Source organism: Larimichthys crocea, chromosome XV (genome assembly GCF_000972845.2).
Source record: "Larimichthys crocea isolate SSNF chromosome XV, L_crocea_2.0, whole genome shotgun sequence".
NCBI lineage: Eukaryota > Metazoa > Chordata > Actinopteri > Sciaenidae > Larimichthys > Larimichthys crocea.
The window spans coordinates 21,483,378-21,503,474 of record NC_040025.1 but is presented as its reverse complement, the minus strand read 5'-3'; the positions used below and the strand labels follow the sequence as shown (position 1 = coordinate 21,503,474).

The 20,097-nt window shown below is 44.2% G+C and overlaps 1 protein-coding gene across 3 annotated transcripts in view; it reads right to left on the bottom strand.

Annotated features, from left to right (window-relative positions):
* zbtb46 (zinc finger and BTB domain containing 46) overlaps nt 1-11,806 on the bottom strand; it is a 59,441-nt gene extending 47,635 nt beyond the window's left edge. For 2 of the 3 annotated variants that reach the window (XM_019256484.2, XM_019256485.2), the window contains exon 1: nt 11,305-11,806. The gene's annotated coding sequence lies outside the window, so the exon portion shown is untranslated. The remainder of the gene's footprint in view (nt 1-11,304) is intronic. The other variant, XM_010751575.3, reaches the window with a different exon arrangement.
* Between the last annotated feature and the right edge of the window lie 8,291 nt (nt 11,807-20,097).

Sequence of the window (20,097 nt, the reverse complement as noted above, 5' to 3'; positions counted from 1 at the left end):
GAGCCCTGATGAGCTGAGCTGTGAGTTAGGAGGTGTCATTGAAATGTCCAGCACTGGAATTTACTAGTTATATAGCTGACACTAAAGTTTAGACTATTAGTCTAAAGCTTTTCAACGCACCTGTAGGACGATCACAGTAATGTTTGTGCAAGTCATTTATAAACTTCACATAAAGAGCCCAAAGAGAATATGTGGTCAGTGTATATATGCATGTGTGTTGATTGATAATTTTATTATGCCCCAAGAGGATTATTAGTTGGTGACTTTTACTTTTTATCTTCACAGCTCTTTCATTAATCAGCCCATAACTACACCCAGCTAAACAGAAATGCACGACAGTACTTCCCCATAATTACTCAGAGTTAAGTATAATTCCAAAGCAGTAAAGGGCAACTTCTTTAGAAAGAAAACATATCTGTGTGTAACAGGGAAGTGAAATCACCTACTGGAAATGGCTGTATTTGGTGCTGTAGTTGAAGTTGTAGAAGTGGAGTGGAGGCGGGGATTTCATGTGACAATAACCACATCACACCGTGTGGTCTCCTGGTGCAAAACCCAGTTTCAACACTGCAACACTTTGGAGACTCGTGCGCTGATGTACAAACCCCTGATATCATGAGGGAATTCTTGGGAGGTGAAGTGTTAAGGTGTGACAAAGGGATGAGTTCCTGACTTCTGGGAACTCGTTGTGTAAGGGTTTTTCTTTACGATCATAGATGTATCTTTTTTTTCCCCCCCTAAAAAGCGGTCAGTGTAAAAACTTCCACTTTTTCTTTTTCAAAATAATAATGATCTAAATTTTTGGATTCTGACTTTCTAGTTTTGTACTCACACACACAGATATGCAGACACCCCAACATTGCATCTTAAAACCGTGGGAATTAATATGCTGCTATAACAGCCTCCCTTCTTCTGGGAGGGTTTTCCACCAAAAAATTTAGAAGCCTGGCAGCAAAGATGTTTGACGATAATGTCTGACTCATAATTGGTGTTTCAGTTTATCTCAAAAGGTGTTGGGGCTCTGTGAAGGCCAGTAAAAGTTCTACCACACCAAAAACCCATTTCTTTGTCATGCTGAAACAGGAAAGGGCCTTCTTGAAATTGTTTCTGCAAAATTGGAAGCACACTATTGTCTAAGATATCAAAGTAGCTGGAATGAAGCAACCTTATCCTTACCATGGCAGCCCCAAACCGGTCCAAATACCATACTTGAGTTCTTCACATTTTTTTCTATGCAATAAATGATTATAACTCACATTTGGTTGGACTCTGGACGTTCCCACTTTTAGTTTCACCCCCAATCTGCATGTTTATCTGACCGCTCATGCCCTATACACTTAGACAAAAAAAACATTTTTTCTGACTTTTACATCCCTTTGCCTATTCTCCTCCAGTTTCACTACATTTTCATTTGACCAATCTCACTTCTGTTTTGAAAAGCACCAAATTGCTTTGTGGCTAAAGAGATGATGACAATATAAGGTCATGGAATGTCTCAAAACTTACATTAAACACCCATCTTTTTGTGCCAGCAAGTCAGTCAGCCAGAGAGTTTGTGTGTTTTTGTGTGTGTGTGTGGACCCTTCCATAGGTCTTAACACAAAACCTGTCACTGCAAAAAAGCAACCTGTCACGACTCAGCTAGACACGACTGTACATGACTGTACCACACGTAACACAGGCAGCCTGTTCCCGAGCTGTTAAAACAGTCACTGCAGCCACCAGCTACAAAGGTCTCAGACAAGAACACACACAAACAGCAAGTGAACAGTATGGAGGAAATGAAACAAAGGGTTACCAGAAGGAAGAAAATGTAAAAAAAAAAAAAAAATGAACATATGGCACAACAATACCAATCCTAAAGGAATAAACGACTGAGGACTGAAAGCTAATTGTTGTTTGTTAAAATGTGTGGTTTTTGAATGTGCAAGTGAATGACTGAATGACGGTGACTCACTACTGGTGGCCAGTTGCTATCTGGTGCCGAGGCGGGTGTCCAGAGAGTGTGTTTGTGTGTGTAAGGGTAACTTGGTGTGACTGTTGCTCTGTCAGACGGCAAACAGAGGCATCTTTCTCAAATCCACACTGGGCCGCGGCTTACAATGAGCTCATGCAAAGAGGGGAGCAAAAAAGCCGCAGCTTAAGTGTGTACTCACAAGGACAGGGAGGCACACCCTCCTTCCCCCCTGAGCAAATATTAAAAGAGACTTCACTCCCAGCTAATCTAATTCACAAACACTCCAGAGCATGCACAAACAAGGAAAACACATAATTTTACTGTATTAACTTAGCCCTCAAAATGCAACATTCACTAATAACTTACTAACGTTCCCACAGCTTACCGTTCAACAACTGAGCAGCACAGCGATTTACATATAGATAGAGAAAGTGTTTATAAAAACACATTTGTATATAATAGCCCGAGGCTGTGTTGTCACTCATCACGCTGATCAAAAAGCAGCTACTATACAACACTGATGAATCTTGGAGCGCTTTTGCGAATCTGTCCTTCAACAGTAGAAAAAAAAGGAGGTGAGATAAAGGCAGAGAAATCAAGGGGAGAGGAGAGGAGCATCTAAATATAGAGAGAGACTCACATTTTGGAGTCAGAAAACAGACAGTGAAGGGTAAGAAAGAGGGAGGGAGACGGGAGATGCAAGAAGGGAGAAAAAAAAAGAGAAAAGTGAAGAGAGATGGGGAACAAATAAGAAAGCAATGGAGATGTGGGGGGGAGAAAAGTAGTGTTGAAGCAGAAAAAGGACAGAAGATAGAAGGAGGAGCGTCAGTGTAGCTCCGATCAACGATCGGAGAGCTCCGTGGGTTTTTCATCTACTGTAGGGTTGCTTAGTAGACTACTGGAGAACTGTACATGGAGGACACTCAATTTTGTCTGCAAGACTTGAGAGTTCAATACACCGCACAGTGTATCACCACAGACGTTCATCAATACATTGCGTCGATACCAAAGGTTTGCCCCTTCAGTGATCTTTTTAACAGTTTCACCACAGACGGGCTGCAGCCTTTCTCCTGAGTAAATTCTAATAGTAATCAGTGAAGATGCAAAATCGTTGAAGTTCTTTGTCGTCTTTGTTGCTGTACTGTGTCGTTTTCGGCTGCTCGGGGAGGAGTTGCAGCAAAAAAATATATATATATAAAAAATTCCGACAAGAAACCCAGCAGATTTCAAGTCAAGTTTCAAGTCAAGTTTCTTCTGATGAAATGTTATTGCTTAAAAAAAAAAAACAACAACTTTTTATGGACTTTTGTATGGACGGTGATGTCGTGCAAGGCTACCACTACTGTGATTGACAAAGAGCGAGGTTTGACCAGACAAATGCCTCACCTGGATCCTCACGTCTGTCCTCTTCTGTCATCCTTTTTTCTTATCTGTCTGTCTTTTCATTCAGAGCGTGTTAACTCCAATGCGGTTTGACGTTTGACTGTCACCTGTTGACTAACATGAACGGCTGCCATGGCTTGCAGGCTTTTGGAACTATTGCTCCCCCCACCTCCCGACAGCGATGGAAAGAACTGCAAATTCATGTACAGAAGTGTCATAGCCAGACATAAGAGACACAAAGAGAGAGGGAGAGACAAAAGGACCACTGTGTAAACTCTCATGATCGTGCTCACCATCGCTAAGGACAACACCCACCTTGGAAACCTAATTTTGAACAAGTTACACATTCCCACATTGTGAGGCAGTGCCAGTATCAGGTGTCTGTCCAAACCACCAACCACCAATCAACCGCCACCCCCCTTCGTGACACACCAGCACGCACACCAAAACAACCGGGAAGGGGGGTAGGAGGTGAGATAGAAGACAGAGGGAGGGATGGGTGCGGGGGTGAGAAAGTGAGAGTAAAAAAGACGAGGGCAAGAGAAAGAGCCAGCCAGAGACAAAGGCAGAGAGAATGACAATGACTGAAAAGAGAAAGAGTGGAAGGGGGGGTAGAGAGACGACATAGATGAGGTAAAAAGTGCATTGCCAGCTCACCGTGCGCATTCACAGCGCAAGAAGAGAACAAAAAGGTGACAACAATGAGAGTTCCATGTATATGCACGTTTCAGTTCATGTGCGTGCGTGAGTATGTAGAGCAGTGAGAAGGCCGCTGGGGTAATTTGCCCCTCGCCGCTAAAAAGGGGACGTGAACCTTCTCACTTCTGTTCACATCTGGATTGGCCTCACCTCTCTCGTTCATAAAGGGAACTGTACTGACACGGGAGAGCTCATAAAATGACAGAACTCCACTTTCATCACCAATTTATAAAGTTCACATAATAATACACTTAGGATCTATTTTTTTTAGTGCTGAAAAAGCCTTTATAAATCAAAATTATCAACCTTCCCATGGAGATGTCACCGAGATGTAACCTTAAGAGAGAAGTTATTGTAACTCGGATGGCTCACCTTGGCAGTTAAGACTGCATCAGGCCCCCCCAAAAATTTTTTAGCAGAAAAGACCCTGCATCCATTGTAGCTAGCTGTTGCATTAAGGGGATGTATAAATATGAGCTAGGGTCAGGGGGAAGGATAAAAATGAGAAAGAGAACAGGGAGAGGGTAAAAATGAGAAAGGGAGTAGAGGAAGGGTAAAAATGAGAAATGGAGTAGGGGAGGCCACAGGAGGCACCTGGCCCACTTACAGCAGAGGAGGGGGTGGTGGAGGAGGAGGTGGAGGAGGAGAGGTGGAAGATTAAGGAGTGGGAGGGAAAAAGAAAAGGAGAAGGTGGAGGAGGAGAAAAGGGGAGGGAGGGAGGAGGAGACCTGGAGAGGAAAGAAAACGAGGGAGATGCAGCTGGGACGGAGCAGAGGGCATGGGGAGGACGGGGGCTAGGGTGAAGTGAAGGAACGGGAAAAGGTGAGGCAAGAAAAGGATGTGAGACGAGGAGGCAAGGGAGTAAAAAAAAAAAAAAAGACCAGATGAAATAATGGGAAGGGGGAGGAGGGCAGAGGGGGAGGTGAGAGCAGGAGAGGCAGAGAGAGAGAGAGAGAGAGAGAGAGAGAGAGAAGAGGGGGGGGCTGGAGAAGAAGAGGTGGCCTTGTGATGCTGAGAATGGAGGTGGTGTATGTGTGCGCGGGATGAATGTGTGCGTGTCTCTTTGTGTGTGTGTGTGTGGGTGTCTAAAATTATGACGAAAAACTAACACCTCACCCAAAGTATGAATAACCGACCACAACAGGCCAATGCAGGTTCAATCTCTTCTCCCAGCACATTCGAACAGCCTGTCTATACCGCTAATATCCCACTAATACCACCCACAGTCCTCGCTCCACCTCACATCAATGAATATTTCATGTCCTGATGGCACTTTTAAAGCAAAAACTAATTAGCAAATCCAAGTTGATCTGGCATTAGTCATATCAGGCCAATTAAAAGCCCAGTCCTACTGTACATGTTAATGGCAGCGAAGTGGAATAATTGTATGTTGAGCAGGGGAGAGAATGTTAAACAGGCCTTGTTAGCAGCACTTTAGCACTCTAGCCAGAGTCCATGGCTGGATTACAAAACTCTACAAAGCAGGATAATGTTCGTCAGAAACACACACACACATAGAGGCACACTCACTTCTTTAAAAGCGCCAAACGAAAACTCTATCCATTAATTAGAGTGTCGCCATCAATTCCATGGGGTCAGGTCTGATACTTATAGCTAAAGAAGAGAAATATTTCCAGGGAAAATGATGGTTTTATGCTTCAGTAATAATATTAAACAGGGATCCAAATATTGGCAGGAGCTCACAGGTCAGATGTTAGGCGAAAACCATTTTCTGCTCCACACACACTGTTTCTGCGGTCAGCAGCAGTCAACATAAGGTTGTAGAGACAGTATTTGTGTGGTATTGAGTAGAGAGAGGTGTTGGATTTGAGTCTTTCCAACCTTCCCTGTGTGTGTTTTTTTTAATGCAGGAGTTTAGATTGAGACAGACAGCACTGACACACACAGACTAAACTGTGCTGCACAAAAAAAGCGACAGAATAACAAGGGCTAGAACTCGTTTGGAGTGGATGTCTGTTTCATCACCCCCCCTATTCTCTCTCCTTCACGTTCCCTCTTTTCCTTACCTCGCTCTGCCTTCGCCTGTCTACCCCTCTCACCTGAGCTTTGATATGGAAATCTCTCACCAGCCACAGCCTGAGGCTAGTTGACTGTTTCTAAAGATGTATTTGCTCAAAGCCGCTCAATTTCTCATCAAATGCTCACACTGTGTGTATAAAAGACAAACTCTTTCACTGGGAAAATAACAACTAACAACCACGTACTTATACAAGCCTTTCAGCAGTCTGCAAACCCCAGACTTCAACCAAGAGGTTTTTCCAAGCTCAAACCTTCAAATTCTTAATAGCTTATATAAATTTGTCTAAATAGATGGTGATCTTTCTGCAAAGTAGAGAACCAAAGGACTCCTTTGAATGAGTGTGTGTGTTTTGTGTAGACAGTTCTTTCCGCACTGGTTTACCATTCCTGCCCAGTTAGGTAATCATACCTAACCGAGCAACAAACAAAACACTTGGTAAGAGTTAAAAACAAGTGACTAGTTCAGGAATGAATCAAAAAGTGTGTTTAGTTAGACAAAATATTTGTTTGTTTTTTAGATAAAAGAACGTTCAAAGAAGGGGGGGGGGATTTTTGTTTCTGTTATAATTCCAGATTTCAGTCTGCATATCTGCAAACTTGAGGTGATTCATAGCTTAAAAATCATACGAGTTGATTGAAAAGCTTTAAATATATAATGGACACTGTTGCTAAATGCTCCACAAGGAGTAACATTAGTACGAATCAGAAAGCTGAAGAGATAAGAACATAGATACAGTTTCCTCTCCTTTCTTTGTTCTTTCATTAACACCAGACAGAAACCTAATTGAAACTATAATGTGTGCATGTTATCTATCTGGCTTGCATTACCTGATGTGTGAAACAACTGCCATCATCACTTCACTTGCTGCAATATTTGTTTTGACAGCATCTGAACAAGTGAAAACGCACGGTATATAAAAACCAACAATTAGGAGAGCATTAAGGAGGCGAGGGACTGATTAGATTTCAAGGCTGGCTTGACTTTGGACATTGATGCAATTGAAATCTGATATTAGAAAATGTCAGAAATTCAAGAAAATAATTCATGACGCTGATAAGCATTGTGTGATCATGGGGTTGCTTGGAAAGAGATGATCTGCTCCGCATTCCTAAATAAAAGAAAAACACACCCTGATGAAAGCACACAAACTGAAATCCCTCGTCTGCTTTCTCAGGAATGTGTGATCCAAAAGGTGTTTTGCAATATCAACAACTCCTAAGAAAAAAATCTGACATCTCGCCATTTTTTCACTCTACAAACCTCCTCCCCTTCTTGCGCTTATTTTTAGCAACAATCAAATTATAATTTGCTTCTGGACTTTCAATTTTTACTCGTAGATTATAAACAATTTGAGCGAAAGCTGCAGATTACCTTCCAATATAAAATTCAGGGACAAAAGAACAAAAGAAAATAACAAGAGCGCTTATTGCTTTCATTGTCATCCTATCTTGCGCGCAGGTGCATGCATGTGTGCGTGTACACAGTCGCACACACGCAGCTATGAAATATTAACACCTACGTGAAAAGACAAGTGGGGTGGTGGAGAGTATTTCTGTGTGTGTGTGTGTGTGTGTGTGTGTGTGTATGTGTGTGTGTGTGTGTGTGTGTGGGGTTTGGGCTGGGGATGGCTTAAACTCACCTGTTCTCTCTGCTGGGGGGGAAGGGGGATGAGCATGTCAGAAAGGTGGATAGGGAAGACAGCTGTTACACACACACACACACATACCTCCCCCACAGCATCCATGTAACCCCATGGGGATTAGGAACACCTGTATTCAGCACTGCACAATGAGCTATAGAGGCAGTTAAGCTAAAAAGCCTTGGGAGTTATTAGGGGATGGGGGGGATGGAGTTCGGATTCGGGGGTTAATGTGTGCCAAACTGTCTTGACATGAAATCAGACGCGAGAATGATAATATTCACAACGTGACAGAGAGCAGACAGAGTTGTCAGAAAACTCCGGCGAGACGTGTCATGTAAGAAGTGTACATGCGAGTGTAAACGGTTCATTTTGCAGTGTGTTAGCCAAACAGGTGTTCCCATTAACAAGTGAGCTCCGAGGGGGGAATCAGGACGAGAAAACTGGCAGAGAGAGATAGAGACAGAGAGATGAATGGAGTACAAGGTTGCTAACAGGGAACAAATGTGTCTTTATGGATGATTTGCCCTCTTTTCTCTATTTCTGGGGGAATGTACTCTACTCTATGACGTGCTGTACAGTTAATTGTCATGTTGTCCGCATAAACACTGTTGTGAGGGGGTAGAACGTTACATCCCCAGGGTTTGCATAGCTGACTACCACACAGTTCAGCCCACAACATGCATGGGTACACTGAGCACCACCTACATACCAGCTTGCTTACACACGCACAAATACAGCGAAGATGCAAGTGTCACGAGCGCAGAGCCTGACTATCACCCAAACCCAAGCCCCTTTGTCTCATTTTCTCAGCCTCTTTCCACACCCTGCCACACCTTCACGGTTTCCCACAAACCTCCAAACTCTACAACCATGTGTGTGGGTGATATTCAGCGTGACAACCTCCAGCACCACCTTTAACAAACACTGCACGCAAGTTTGGCTTTAACCAAGAAAACACGCAAGGTAAATTTAAACTTGCTTATCTTGTTTAATCAATTCTAAAAGGTCCATTCATGAGAGATAACACAAGTGGAAAAGTGCTTCAAACCCTCCTTTGCAATCCCACAAGCACATGAGCAGCTAATATTTTTTCCATCTTTCGGCCGATCTCGCCTACACGCCTCCTCCACTCATCCTTGTAGCTGTTGTCTTGGTCTGTATTATATTTTCCCCGTGGAACACACAGATGGAGAAGGTGCAGACACACACACTCACACACACATTGACATCCACTGCTCTTCTAATGGTAAAAACTACGCAGCCCCACCTCAGGGAAGTAACCTCAGCGGGGCAGTGGAAGGGGGGGTGGGGTAAAACCCATAGACACAAGGCATCCTGAGAGACAGTCCATGACAAGGTGCCAAGGTGTGTCCTGGAAGTTTATTTGTTTTAATGCCACAGTTGATAGATAAGCTATCTTGTCATGAGGACACAATGTCCACAGACGGACACGGATGCACACGCAAGCCAACAGTAATTGACTTACTTAAGAAAAGACTTTGGAGGGTTTATCGTATCAAGTGCCAATCCTTACTCTGTAGTAGGAAGGACAAAACAACCAGAAAAATCCAGTGTGGCCTAAAACAATTTGGAAAACAACAACAACAACAAAAAAAAAAAAAATCACTAGATGGTCTCTTAATCCCAAAGATCCAGTTAGCCACTGTCTGACAGAGGAAAATGTTCACATCAAACTAGCTGTTACGGTTACAGCTATGAGATGAGAGGGCTCACTTCAAGTCAAAAATAGCTTCCTGGTGCTGTAAAGTTTATTAGACATATAACTTGAATACAAAAACACACCGCCGAGCTCCCAAACTGAGGGTTACAGGATCTTTTTATCTGCTTAAAGTTGGTGGCTTCATTATCACCTCACAATCATAGAACAAGGGGTAAGAATCAGAAATCCTACAGAAAAATAATCTAAGTCTAAAAACAATCTAAGTTTGCCTGGCATCAGAAAGAAAAAGTTTGGAAACCCCCAAAATGCAAGCACAATGATTAGATGCAGTGACACAGGTAAGTCAGATCATCTGATGGAAGACACACCTGACTGCAGGCTGCGCCGTCAGGAAGGCGCAACATGCCGCACAGAGCGTGAATGAAGTGGGGTTGCTCCCCTACACACATGGTTAAGCATGGTAGAAAATGGAGGAAGACGGAACTGACCGGTTTGAGAGGGCAGACAGCAGACATATACACACTCACAGCGCAGGAGACAGACAAGAGAAGCGGCGAGAGACGCTTTCAGCCTCAGTCGCCAATAAACAGAAAACACTTGACGCCACACTTTTCAACTCTCAATACGGATCAGATGATGATCAACAACTAGAAAAAAAAAAACAAGCAGCAGAGCACCATCTGCAAATAAAATCCCCCCCTGTCTTGTCTGGTAGGCTTGGGTGTTGACGCAGCAGAAATTTCCAGCTGGAGAAATCCCCCTTTTGGAGGTTAATCGAGGGGAGAAGGAGGAGGGTTTAAGCCCTTGTCTTTCTGAGCGCTTTCATTTTGAATCCCCTCCAGACGGCTGCACAGTGCATCACCCGTGTTTTATGTGGCACGCTATGTGGATGATAATCTCCCTTCGGCCGATGTGGCAATAGGGTTGTCATGCTGTTTAAAAAAAAAAAAAAAAAAAAAACTTTGCAAATGTCACCAAAATCTGCCGCTTTCATCCAACTCGAATCAGCTGGAATGAACCCCAACAGAGCTTCGTGAGTGTGCAAGTGTCACACAATATACCTGTGCACACATTGAGAGATATTTCTAAAAGTGCAAGAGAATGAAATATGTGCAGGTAGATGACATTCATTCAGAATATCATTCTGCAAACTGGGGATCTGCGCGCATTAAGAAAAAAAAAAAAAGTATTTCCAGTTATCAATTTAGTCCAGTAGAATATCAAATTATTTCCATTTTAAAGCAGTTTGGCTGCATATTTTAAAACACATGCCCAGAAAGTAGATATCAATTACAATATTTTTCCCCCCATTGTAGGACAACTGCCTGTGTTTCCTAATCAGCTACATAATGTGTGAAATGTACAATGTGCGAATCCAGTCAACGGATGACAGCTTTTCCAAATATCAACAAGCGCAATAGACAGCTGGCTGTCACGTATGGAACAGGTAGGCGTACTTTCAGACTGTCGCCTGCTCACTCGGTCGGGTATTTAGCTGTCAAAATACACTCATGCCGTGGCTAACATGATGCCAATGGACTGGAATTAAATAAAAAAGCAGCGGAAAAAAAACACACAGAGAGAGAGAGAGAGAGACAGACAGACAGGCCTTCATACAGTAGCTTTTCCGATGGCCAACTATAATAGTGCCACGATTGCGAAGAGTTGCATTGTGTCATGTCTCCAACCTGTGCGCCCACCAACTATCAGCTGGAAGACGCGGATGGCTCCGTGAGGCTGAAAACTAATTGTTGACATGATATAAAGGCATGGAAATCCTGCGATATCCCCGCGTCTGAATGAAATATCTAACCTGTTAGCAGCAGAGCGGAGGCTGAATGCTTTCATATATTTTTTTTTTAAAAAAAGGACTACTACTAATATAAGGAAGTCAGACATACCTGTTACCCCATGGGGTCTGGGGTGGACGCGGTGTCGGTCCTTCGGAGTCCAATCTGGTGTGACAGCCTGAGAGAAGAAAGGAGGGGATGTCCAAAGCACTAGGTACTGTCCTTCCTCTCCTCTGTATGCTTTCTTTAAGTGTTATTCCCCCTGTTTTCTCCCACTCCCCGCTCTTCTTCCTCCACCAGCCCCTTTTTTCTTTCTCTCTCTCTCTCTCTCTCTCTCTCCCTCCCCTGCTTTTCCGTGTCTTGGTATCAGGAGCCTCCCCCTCCTCCTCCTTCTCTGTGCATGTCTATGTCTCTCTCTCTTCCTCTCTCTCCGTCTCTCTCTATCTCACTCTCCCCCTACACACTCTCTCTCTCCGTGTCCCCGTATCTCCTCTCTCTCTCTCTCTCTCTCTCTCTCTCTCTCTCTGGGCAGAATCAGGAAATGAGACAACGTGAACGCACACACCGTGCATATCCATCCGATCTAGGACGAGTCCCACTCTTATCAGAAACACTCACGGAAATTTCACAATAATGTGATGATGATAATAATAAGAAAACAAATGACACTAATAATAATAGTAATCCTAATAATGGTAATAATAATGAAGATATTTCTGTGTTATGATGTAAGCTGGGGGGTTGTCATGAGCCCTGTGTGGTTCATGGGGCTTCTGGCTTGTGCGTCTGTTGCCATAGGGCTCACTGAGGACCAGGGGCTCACTGTAACTTACCCCCTCTTGTGGCAACAATAAGAAAACACCAGCCAGTCACATACAAAAAAAAGAAAGAAAAAAAAAAAGAAGACTGACATTTGCAGTTTGTCACTGTTTGGCTGGAAAACACCTTTGAGAGCCATGTGATGTGCAGCATGCAAGCCAATTTCTGGCAAAACGTCTGGGGTAATTCCGCTAAAGTTAGACCTCTCCCTTTTATACATGATGGATTTTTCTTTTCACGCTTTGTGTTTATGTTATGCGGGGAAATTATGTGGTGACAAAGTGTTTTAAAGCTTTTCAGAGACAATATAGAGAGAGAAAAGGATGTGCAAAGAGGTGTGTGCCTCAAAAACAGTTGGGAAACTGGACATGTATTGCAATACAGTACATTGTACTTCCTGATATTATATTTAGAGGACTGCACTGTAAGTTTAGACCAAGAGTCAGAAGAAGGTCACATACTCATGGTGGAAGAACTCTTTACTTCAGGACCAATACAACAATGTAACAATCAGATTGTTAATACTGGTACTTGAAGTTTTAAGCAGCTTTTTCCTGTAGTTTCCTAGTTTTAATGACTTTATATGAAGTTAGATCAAATTTTGAGGTCAGACCCCCTTCCAAGGGTCAGAACATAAACCTGAGGGGTTGTGGGATGATTAACAGGTTCAGGAAAAAATAAATAAAAAAATTTGGGTCTCAGATCATTACTTAAATGAAACTGTCTGAGACGTTTAGTAAACATGGTAATAAGGGGCACATCTATACTCAAAATGTGTGATATTTTATTAGTTTGTCGTGTTTTCTTCATGTAAAATCTGAATCTGAAAAATAAATAGTATAGCTAACTGTCAGATAAATACAATATTTTAGTCTGAAATGTAGTGGAAAAGAAGTATACAGTAGCATAAAATATTCATGTACTTCAAAATTGTACTCGAGTAAACTATGTATTTTGTTGTTGTTAGTGAGAGTGATTGTGTGTGTGTGTGTGTGTGTGTGTGTGTGTGTGTGTGTGTGTGTGTGCGTCACTGCCAGTTCATGGAGTCCATCCTTGTGTGTGAATGTCTGTAGTAATGAGGAACTGTGGAGGAGCTTGTTTCTTTGGAAATGAGAGTATAAGCGCTGTGCAGGAAACATTGTAGGTTTGAGGAAGTGGGAAAAGTTTATGGGGAAGAGAGCGGGTGGCACAGCAAAACATGTACTGTGTGTGTGTGTGTGTGTGTGTGTGTGTGTGTGTGTGTGTGAGAGAGAGAGAGCGAGAGAGAGAGAGATGTGTGGCATGACACAGCAGGGGGTAGAGCCGCTCCTCCATCAGTCTGGGTAGTTGGCTGCCGAGGTCTGGATAACGGAGAATGTCAGGCCATGTGGATTAAGGCTGTAGGTCTGTAATGCCCAGGCACAGATCTCTCTCACTCTCTCGCTCTTACACACACATGCACACACACACGCTCTCACACACACACACTCTTTCCTCTCTCTCAGAGTAGGGTCCGCAAACACAATCCCTGCCTAAAACAAGCTGCTTTACTCAAAGCTGTGCCTCCTCACGCCAACGTGGCCTTCCAATCCGTCTGACACGACAAGCGTGACCCCGGCCTTCTCCGACGGCACCTCTTCAAACCCATCCCCTCCCCTTCCCTCCCTTCTCTATCTCTTTCTCTCTTTCTCTCTGTCTGCTCATGGGTGGATTTGAGCATCATTAGGCTACTTACACATGTATTCATTCCTAGGAACACTCATCACTGAGATCCACTCAGGAGAGAGAGGGGTGGTGTGAGAGGGAAAGCGAGAATTCTGTACGATGGTGGCTGTGTGCCTCTGTGTGTGGTACTTATGTTCACAAAGAGTCCTTGAAACACAAAAGAAAGTAAGCATGTTGTTTTCACCTTAAAAGTTTGTCACAGAGGCCATGGAGAAAGCATTAAAAACAGACACAGAGAAGAAAGACACACACACATCTTTGCTCAGTGCAGAAAGTGAGACCAGGTTCGTTCATGACGGCTTGTGTTTGAACCGCAACAAAGGAATGAGGTATGTAAACGCACTTTAGGAAAACTTTTTGAAGTCAAGCATTAATTTGCTCTCCCAGAGTGCCCCCCTGCTGAGGAACGCAGCGGCGTAATTGGTCACATCGAATTAAACAGCAAAAAAATCTACAACTGTCATAAAAATAGCACAAGACTCTTTCAAAGCCCCATCCACTACCCTTCACTATCAATTTACCAAGGGGAACAGCTGTGTGCTGCTTGTGCCATCCTAGCCCTGCTTGTATAGAAAGCAGCGCCTGCAGCTGAAAGAACACTATCTCTACCAGGTGCAGGCAGGGGATGGGGGAAGGCTTTACAAAGGAATATTTGGCACAAGGTGTGAGGCAACAATATGTGTGAAGGTGCAGCTTAGTGATACTCAAATCAGTATTGGGAAACGACAAGGCTTTTTATAAAGAGTCCTCCCTCGGAGAGAAAGCGCAAATTAAGAGTATGGGAACCAAGTGCATTGATGATAGGAAGGGAGGAGAGGATGGAAAGGATTGTGGGGCAAGAGGAATGGAAGGAAGGATGGCATTAATAAAAGAGGAAAGGAAGCCAAAGAATGAGCAGATTTCTCAAAGAAAGTGTAAATGAATGAATTCCAATGAAGAATGACATCAGGAGAAGCAGAATGAATCAAGGTTATTGGATTTAAAGGATGTATAATCATCTGGAGGATACAGAGAATGTGTTTGTGCTTGCTGCCCACACATTTTGTTCCCGTGTGAAGGCGACATGCAGGAGGGGGGGTGCTGGGGCTGTTCACGCCATTGCATGTCCTCGTGTCACCCATAGGACTTCCTGTTCTCCCTACAGCAGCAGGCCTTTGTGTCTATTGTATGTATATGATGGAAAGATGCTGCTGGACGAGGATGCAGATAGCGCGCTAGTCATCCCTCAAGTCGTTGTGTTGGTTGATAAGGACGACTCCTGGCTGACCTCACTGTGTCCATCTGCATGCAGGAGAAAACACATATTTTCCCCCAATTCAGGGCAGGAATAAGAGAGGCAGGCTCATATTCAGGCTTTTCATGCCCTGGATTTTTTTAGGTTTCAGCCCCTGTCTGCCTCACTCTAACCCTAAGACCCACTTTACTTTAGGGGAATTCAGATCTTCCCGTGTTTATCATATCGTAGCTCTCTGTGTTATGAGTCTTACATTAAACTGCCCCCTCTCCCCCTGCATCTCGCTATCTCCGTCTCTCTTTCTGCATGTCTACCCTCTTGATCCCTTCCTCCACTATCCTACCCCCCTCCAAATCTCATTTACTCCACTGGAAGTAGTAGGAGAAAAAAAAAAGAAAGAGAGAGAGAAAGAGAGAGAGAAAGAGAGAGAGAGAGAGGAGTACAAAACAACCTTCTCTTCCCCCGAAGCAAGAACATCTTCTTATTGTGGAGGTCATCGTCTCAGTGCAGCCCCACGCTCTGAACACTACTCTGCTTGTTTTAATGATGCACAGAGCGGAGAGAGAGGGAGGTAAAGAGAGAGAGAGAGAGAGAGAGAGAGTGAGACAGAGAGATAGAGAAGAAGAAGACTAACGGAGAAGGAGAGAGCGAAAGAGAGAGAGAGAGAAGAGGGGAGTGAATGGAGATGGGAGGATTGGGCTATTTTTTTCCTACCGACTCCGTTCACCCCCACCCCCTCTCCTACCTTCCCTCCCCCTCTTCAGCACAGAAAGTGCACCTCTCTTTCCACATCCATCTTGAAAGGTTCTTCTAAGCTGTCTAACCTCTGAGCAATATTATATATTATTGCTTGCCTCAACCCACACTGAAACCTGGGTTGCTATGCTACAATAATATGACCTCTCATCTCTTCTCCTCCACTACATTTCCTTTCTCATTGCTTCCTCTTATTTCTGCAGGGACGCAGGGGGAAGGGGTTAACACCATTCCCCGTTCAGCTTCCCCCATCAGGCCTCTCTGTCTCTTTAATGACCTTCTTGGGCTCTGTGCTGCTGTTTGATTTGACCCCGCTGACCGTGTGGGGTCACGACCCCATTCCACACCACAACAAATTATCTACGACCTTTATAGGAGGGCTAGGATCCTATTTGTGCTAGTCACCATGTATCTGTGTAATTATGTACAGTATGCTGCATCTATGTATCTATCTGGAAGTATTCAAATTTACTTAGTGAGAGGTAATAGATAGTTTGTGTATCAAACAGTAAATTATTACCTGAATCTGCAGCTCATCTCAACTTTAAGTAGTTTTATAGCGAGTTTCAGCTCATTGCTTAGCTGTCCGACCCGGAAAATTACTGTTTTGGTTCACTCTTAGCGCTCTCATAGGATCATTTCTGGCCACAGTAGGCAGCTGTTTTCAGTGAAAAAGCTCTAAAAAGATATTTTTTTATAGCCAGATATTTTTTCTCTCAGGGGTTGGCAGAGACCAGAAACAGAGCTAAAAAGAGAGTGAATATTGAACTTTCATTTGCCAGTGGGCCAGAAACACGACTCCAAATGAATGATAATCAGTGTTGGGGGTAATGCTCTAACGTTCTTTTTAAAAAAAATCTGTTGCTGTTAACATTTACTGCATTTATCTGCTGCTTTTTTTCTCCGCAAAAACATAAAATCCCAGAAGCTTGCTGACTGTTTATGCTTCTTTTCGAATTCTTGGAGGGTAGTTGCGTACTCGTGGAAGGTATCCAATGCTACGGTTGTGTCGGTGCTCATTTGTAGCTCACTAACGAGAAAAGGCTGCCTTTGCGTCATGGAAGTTAGTAACTAAGCACTGACCTAGTTAACAGGTTGTACATTAAAACATGTGCTTAAAATAATTCAACTTTTTTCCAAGCAAGAAATTATTACAAGTTATATGAACATATTAGGGTATATACCCCTGATACCCCCTTGATATACAGTATGTTTATATGTAATCAAACATAATTGTGTCGTAAACGGGATGTTGCATCTAGCCTACAGAGTTACAGACTATAGGCTATAAGCTGAACTATGCAATGATGGTAGAGTCAATACATTCGCCGTCTGGACAATATAACCAACATGTGAAACACACAAAAGTACTCCAAAAAGTTACTTCTCTCTGTAAGTAATGATGTAACATAACAAGTTACTTCCTAATGGCATTTCTTTCGGCAGAAAATAATGGCAGTGATATAGAGATATAGATAGATATGTACTGATATGAACTGCCGGTTTTGAAACTCTCAACCCAAATCATAATGCACGGCCAAAATTCCCTGTTACATCATCCATCTCCAATCCCTTCCTCCTCCTCCTCGTTCTCTCCCTCTGCCATCCTCTTCTTTCTGTCTTATCTCTGTTGGCCCCGTCTCTTGGGGGTCGTTCGTTTTTGTCATAATCACCTTGGAGATTGGGGACCGGTGCCCATGGCAGAGCTGAGCAGAGCGGAGGAGAGCAGAAAAAGAGGATGAGACGGAGAGAGAGAGAGATAGAGAGGGGGGGGGGGGGGTTCTTGAGATGAGCAGTGGAGGACAGTCTTGCGGGGGGGATGATGGCTTGTCTGGCTCAGCCCCGGCTAATGTGAGGGGACAGCCTTGGCTTTGCCTTAACCACACTCGCGCCGTCGATGCCAGGCGGAGCGGGGTGGAGAGAATAGACGAATGAAACGCTCTCCTTTTCAGTGCTGCCTTCTCCCACCCGCACTGACTGCATTCGGAGGCGCGTGGGGCCCCAATGTCACACCCTGTAGGTGTTTAAGCTGCTTACTTACACCAACAAGAGAAAGAGATGAGGCAACAGAAGACAGGGAGACAGAAAGGGAGAAGGAGCTGCAGAAAGGATGAGAGAGGGAGAATGTAAGAGAGTTAGAAGAGGATGGGGGCGGAGGTCACAGTTGTAGGAGGTTGCAATGTGTAAGTATCCCAGTTTGACTGTCTTCACACCAAGAAAGGGTTGTCTTATGTGGGGGATATTCATCACTCATTACGGTGGTGCAGTCTGAGTGTCTGTCATGTATCTGAGTGTGACGATTACACTGCGCTGACAAACGACAAACCGGTAGAAGCAGAGTCATCAGGACGATAATATGATAAGTGTTTTCCTCCAGCTCCACCCTGCTGACTCTTCTTCTCCTCTGAGTTAAAACATTTCCCAGATTTCTACAGTCTTGAGGAGGAGAGACTGACTGGGAAGGCGTGGGATGCCTAAGCCAGGAGATAGTTTCACCGGCAGGGAGGAGGGTAGAGGGTGGAGGGGTTGTGGTGTGTTGTGGTGTGCGAGTTTCAAAAATCCTATCTTGCTGTCAGGCGTATATGTGCGTTCAGGCCTGCGTTTGCCTCGCTGAGGTGTGAGGGGGTGATGATGATGATGACGCATGCTGGGGGTGGGAGGTGCGGGGGTTCAGCATGGGGGCTGGGTGTGTGATAAGGGTTGACACAAGAAAGGCTTTTGTTGGGATCATTTAGGGCTACTCTGTAAGAATAGACACTCACATACAAGGGAAGGGTCAGAGGGCGACGGCTGGACAAAGACGACTCACACACGTTCGACAATGAGCGCTCGCTCTTTTTCTATGCGAGCTGCTCTCGCTGTTTTTACTTGTATTTCTGTCCTCTCAGCAGCCTCCTTGTTGATGCATGCTGGGTAGGTTCTCAGACACTCCCTCCTCAGGTCACTGGCTCTGTTTGTCCTAGCCCTCCTTTCCTTCAACCTTCCCTCCCTCCCCTCCAACTCCCCTCTGCCTCTCCTCCTCGCCTGACCAGTTCCTCTAATTTGGTTTCTAATTTTTTTTTTTTTTTTTTTCCTGTACCTCATCTCCTCTCCCTTCAGCTATGTGGGGGTAAAGTACAACCCCTCCCCTTGGCTGTGTTTGTGTTTGCTCGGTGTGAGTATGCCTGTGTGTGTGTGTGTGTATTTGTGTCGCATGTGTGTATGTGTACACACCCGCTTGTATGTAAATCCCCTGAAGTACCCAATTTTGTGTGGCCGTTCTTCAAAATGATGATTTAACACTAGTGGCCTTTGGGAAAACAAGCATCACACATGCAACTCACAGTTAACATGCAGAGAAACATGTAGGCTTTATGTCATGTGTACACACCCTTACACACACACAGACACAGACACACATATTGTAATGAAAAAAAAAGACTAGCAAAGTAGACAAATGCTTAAATGTGTTAAATTTGAGCCGCAAGACAGACGATAGTCCTATTTTGTTATACATCCGAGACAGACATTTTTTTTGTCAAACATCAACCTGTGTGTGTGTGTGTGTGTGTGTGTGTGTGTGTGTGTGTGTGTGTGTGTGTGTGTGTGGCGGAGGGAGAGATAGAAATTGAGCACAGCGTGGTGGTAGAGCTTACAGTAAATGGAGACATTTAGGAAAGCAGAAGATAGACAGACACAAACACACAGATCAAAGAGGTTTGAGTATTACAGTACACTGGGGAACAAAAGGAATAGAGAGAGAGAGACTTTGAAAGAGAGAGAGAGAGAGAGGATGGGAGTGGAGGTGAATAGAAACCCCAATCAATACGCCATCTAAGAACAGCTTGAGCGGACGAAGGAGCAGAGACACTGAAAGAGGGAGATCGAGAGGGAGATGTAGAGAGAAAAGTGGGTCAAATAATGAGACGAAAGGATGAGTCTTTGCACGGAGGACGGAGAGGGAGGAAGAGAACGATAGACAGAGCTGTGATAAAACAAGAGCGGGGTCAGGAGAGAGAGGGAACGAGAGAGTCATGAGCTCCCGACCCTTGCTGACCCCTCAGCCTAGGAGGGCCCGAGGAGCTCACGAGGGAAGGTCTTGAGGAAGGGGGTCGGAAAGGGAGGAGGTAATATTGATGTGGGGTGTGATGTGTTGAAGAGGGTGAGGGTCAGGGGGCTTGGGGGGGTTATCCGACCATCCAAGGACATCATGGAGGCCTTTTCTGTTCTCCTCACGGGCAAACCTGAGAACATGTGGTGTTTCACTGTAAACTGTCAAACGCAATACACCTCGATACTCACATCTGTCTCACGCATCTGTTTATCTATTAACACAGACCGTTCTGATAACTCACTGTCATTTAGCATCTTGTGCACGCCACACACACATTTGTCTGGGTAACGCGGTTATC